Source organism: Hydra viridissima, unplaced genomic scaffold (genome assembly GCF_058129835.1).
Source record: "Hydra viridissima isolate aposymbiotic clone 2 unplaced genomic scaffold, HvirCarnegie_v1 scaffold_14, whole genome shotgun sequence".
NCBI classification, from domain to species: Eukaryota; Metazoa; Cnidaria; class Hydrozoa; order Anthoathecata; family Hydridae; genus Hydra; species Hydra viridissima.
The window spans coordinates 8,771,975-8,776,732 of record NW_028324313.1 but is presented as its reverse complement, the minus strand read 5'-3'; the positions used below and the strand labels follow the sequence as shown (position 1 = coordinate 8,776,732).

Genomic DNA, 4,758 nt, shown 5'->3' with positions numbered 1-4,758 from the left:
TTATTAAATTTAAAAAAATAATAATAATAAGTCGTAAAGTAAGAGATTTTTTTGTTTAAAATAATTAAGTTTTTAGGTGAAAAAAAAACAGCATCCCCTCAATTATTTAAAGAATATCTTGCGACTGAAAATTTTTTGGATAAAAACTAAAACATATTCTTATTCTCGATACTTTAAGGAAAAATTTTATGTTAATCAATTTCACCAGTCATTTTTTTAAATCGAGATAATTTATATAACGTTGAGCAAAAATTATTTTATTTTTTTGACTAAAAAAAATGTAAGGTTAGCTTATTTATGCTTAAGGGTTAAAATCATTAAGGTCAATTTGAAAATGAAATTTAAATTAGGATTTTGTTTTTCTTTTAAACTTTTAAAATTTATAACAAATTTTCAACTAATTTTAAAATTCTTTTACAAAAATATATGTAAAATTTTATAAACTCATTTTTCTTTTTTTTACAATTGGCTTTATATCTTTTGCTTTAGGATGATTTCTTAAAAAATGTTCTTTAACAGTGCTTTCTAGCCGACTACAACCCTTCATATGCCAGAATAATCTATTAAGATAGTTGAATTCGGCGTGTAAACTTTCATCACCTTGTTCACCATACACACCAATTCCTAATCTCCATTTTTCAATAAACTGATATACATGGTTTTCAAGTAAATGCATTTTAGGTGTTACAGAAGCATCTGGCCATGTAAATCAATAAAATTTCATGAGTTTTTTGATTGCTAAATCTAAACAATTGACGAGATTTTTCGTTATACAATACATAAAGAAAAATAATACTCAATAATATCATACTGTAAAAGTAACAAGAGGTAGTTTAGGTATTATAATTTACAATCAAGAGAAATATTTACAAGAGTAAAATCGAAAAAGTTAGTTATATATTTACCAAGCTCCTGAATATTATTATCTTTGAAATAGTGTGAACTATTCATAATATTATGACACTTAGAATAATATGAAAATAACTTTTTAAATTTCTGGCTCACATCAATAGATTGTAAGTGAACACCAGTATCTACAAATCCAAGGTCTACAACTAGCTTTGGAATCGAATTGCACAACTCAAGCAATAGTTGATGCTATAAATAAAAATATCAAAAAAATTCAAATCAATTCATAAATCAAGGCATTGTTAGCATTGAGCTTTAAATATATTATTTTATGCAATACACTTTTTTATTATATATAATAAAACAGGTTATTTTATACACACACACACACACACACACACACACACACACACACACACACACACACACACACACACACACACACACACACACACACACACACACACACACACACACACACATATATATATATATACATACTTATTTTATACAAATTAGTATAAAGATTAACTTTTATTTTTCTAGTAATTTATAAATTTAAGTGTTTATTAAAAATATCTCAAATTAATGAGTTATTACTTTTCCATAAGATTTAGTAGGTTTTCTATATTTTGAGGTTGGTCATTGATATATGCCCAAGGAGCTAGTTTAATTTCAACAACATCATTATCATTCTCACTTTGAAATGTAAATGGTCCATCTAAAACAACTAAATCATTTCCAGCCCATTCCTTTGCAACAACTCTTTGTATGTTGTTTGGAGCAGTTTTAATATTTTTCGAATTTAACCACCTAGAATAATAATATACAAGCAATATGTTTTGCAATTATAAAAAATTGTAAAAATGAACTACAAGTCCTCAAATAAAAAACGAAATTACAAAAAGTATTTTAAGTTCCATATTTATATTTACCCAGCCATAGTTTTCAATTTATTCCAAGGAATATCCATATCAGCTTTTAAAGCAAACATTTCTTCTGCATTTAAATCCACTCTTCCAATATTGGCTTTATTTAAAATTTTATTTGCTTCATCATTATCATATGACTTTAACATTACAGCTGTTTGACAGATTTTAGAGTCCTTAGAACTACCAGCTGTATGGTTGAATTATATAATTCCTTTTCTTAGAGTGCTGTTACTACAGTTTGCGCTATCTTTATTAGCTTTGGGAGCAAAAACAAAACAAAGTGGCTGTAAATTAAACAAAACTTTACTTCAAATAGAAAATAAAATAATATTTTATATATATATTTTTTTTATAAGTTATATTTAATATTAAAAAAACTAAATCAAACTAGTTTACTCTTGCTTAAAATATAGATTGCATTAAAATGATGTAATAAAGTTTAAATACTACTACAATTCTAATAATTATAATTATATCTAGCATAATAGAAAAGTAAACACTATTTAACTTGCTATAAAGTAAAAACATATTTCTTACCCTAGGCCCACCTGATGAAAAATCTATTGTAGATGTTCTGGACTGATTCAACTTTTTTTTAATGATATGTAAAACAGCATCATTGGCTTCTCGTGGGATTTCACTTGTGTCAGTGATTTGGTAAAAACTGTTTATACTAACTAATTGGTCGTTTTCATCTATGGTGCTATTTGATATTTTTCTGCAGCCATGATTTTCAAAATTTTTGTCTTTCAAAAAGTTTGTTTTAAAAGTTTTTCTGCAGCCATGATTTTCAAAATTTTTGTCTTTCAAAAAGTTAGTTTTACATAATGGACAATTTGATTTTCTAATTTATCTTTAACATTTGATAAAATGCACAAGCTATAGAATGATTGTTGACAGTTCTTTAGCATGACAGGCTGATTCATAACTTCCCCACAAATCTTACAAATGCATAAAACTGTATGTGGATTTAGTTCATGGTTTAGTTCTGTTAAAATTTCTTTATCTTCTTGTATAGGCAATGAATCAAGAAATGATTTTATATGAAATTTTGTCAATTTTTTACCCTTTCCTGGTTGCCCAACATTAGATAGAGGTTTTGGACCAGGAATACCAAAAATACATTTGCATTCAACTGTTGGACATTTTACCCAAATTTTTGGAGCTTTGAAAACTTTACTGCCTCTATTTTCGATGTTTCTAAGAGAAGTATAACACTTCATGCACATTTTCTCTGGATGACTACAGTGAGAATCTTCTGATACATTTATTCCTAAAGCTTTATAAATTCGACCTATTTTACTGTCAGTTTTTAAACTGTCTTTTCCTAAAAGGTTTCCACATATTCTACATACTCTGGAAAGTTTTTGTTGGTGATTACTCGCCATATTTTACGGAGTTTTTTTCGTGAAACTTTCCCTATTCAAAAACACTATACTTTCTTATAAAAAAATGACTGGTAATAGGGATTTTTTTTTTGAAAAGATAAAAAGAAGGAGTATTGTTTTTAACTTACCAAAATCTTACAAAAATTTCAGTTCTTCTAAAATATAAATGAATAAAATGTGTTAATTTCGCTAAAAACAAAGCTTTGTTGATCCCAACAAAGCAACTTTACTACTTCAAATTCTAATAATTACAATACTCAATCAAGTTCATTTGTGATCGGTTTTGCTTTATTTACAAGATCAAGCTTAACAACAACAAAAAAACATAAGCAAACGGGCAAACTAGTGAGCACAGTAAAATGAAAGCTTAACACTTTTAATTAAAATAATGATATTTATATATTTGCAGCTAACGCATGCGCATAATAAAATCCCAAGTTTTAATAAGTATTGAATCACCGTGCATTTTTTGGAATATTGATTAGCACTCCGTCCCGATCATCACTGTTATGAGACCATGTTATCAAGACCGATGATTTTTCTATTCCAGTGTCAATGATTGACAACAACATGATCCGAGAACAAAGTCATCAATTTCAAATGTTATTCGAAAAAGGCTTTTTTCAAGACGTTGTCACCCGCACAAACTTCTTTTAATCCTGGTTTTCTTCCTTGCATAAACGTTATCTGATAAACTTTTCTCATCGTAATGTTGAAAAACAAATCCGCTTCGGGATTTTCCTCTTAGTAAACTCTCACCATTTTGATCTAGGGTTGATTTACGTTTTTCAAATCGACATTTTTTAAGACTGAGACTTTTCAATTCACGGTTCAAAATCTTACGATAAATAGGAAACAAAACACTCCACACCGCTTCTGAAGACATAAAAAGAACCTTGAGCACGTTGCCGAATGCGATCATAATTTTCTTCGAAACACTCTTCCAATATAATTAATATGTAATAAAGTAAAGCGAGAATAAACAGCTCTTTGTTCAAATCTTCTTATTTTTTTCCTATTAAACATTTTCGTGTTTGAGTGTCCCGTTTCAATTGGAAAATATCACAAAGGCTAATGGCTTTGAACAGCCACATTTTTCTTATTTTTAATCAAGAATTACCTATTCGTTCATTTGCGTTCAAGATATTTGGTTATCCCAACTTGACCGAAGCTACTTGCTACATAATCGATAGTGTCAACAAGGTTGTTAACAATCCATGCAGCGACAGCTACATTCAAGCAACTGTCGCTCCTTTGTTTCAACTTGACATTATTTCGGCGAACAAAATTTTGATCGTCAAAGATTTGATCATCAAAAATATAATTCTTCACCCATCAAAATCAATTCCCTTAGAAGTCGAATCAAAGATGGGCTGAGATCAAAAACATCATGCAGGCCTATTCATTGATCTCCTTTAAACAGATTTTCGACCACTACATGCTAATTTTCAGAAAAAGCGATTTTTGCGCACTGTTAGAAGCAGGTAAAACCACGAGCGAATCCGTTCTGCAAAGAGTGACACTCGAAAATCTTGAAAAGACATTTTTGACAACGGAAGAAATTTTTATTAAGAAAAAGGCGATGCTTG

General features: G+C 28.7%; 2 pseudogenes across 2 annotated transcripts; both read right to left on the bottom strand.

Annotated features, from left to right (window-relative positions):
* Window positions 1-340: 340 nt before the first annotated feature.
* Window positions 341-1,034, bottom strand: LOC149879169 (uncharacterized; annotated as a pseudogene). Its single transcript, XR_016446869.1, has 2 exons — window positions 906-1,034; window positions 341-744 (listed from the first exon to the last, which is right to left on the bottom strand). The product of XR_016446869.1 is annotated as an uncharacterized LOC149879169 (transcript).
* A 545-nt stretch (window positions 1,035-1,579) lies between these two features.
* LOC149879168 (uncharacterized) lies at window positions 1,580-3,552 on the bottom strand (annotated as a pseudogene). Its single transcript, XR_016446868.1, has 4 exons — window positions 3,298-3,552; window positions 2,319-3,200; window positions 1,785-2,065; window positions 1,580-1,662 (listed from the first exon to the last, which is right to left on the bottom strand). The product of XR_016446868.1 is annotated as an uncharacterized LOC149879168 (transcript).
* Window positions 3,553-4,758: the final 1,206 nt, after the last annotated feature.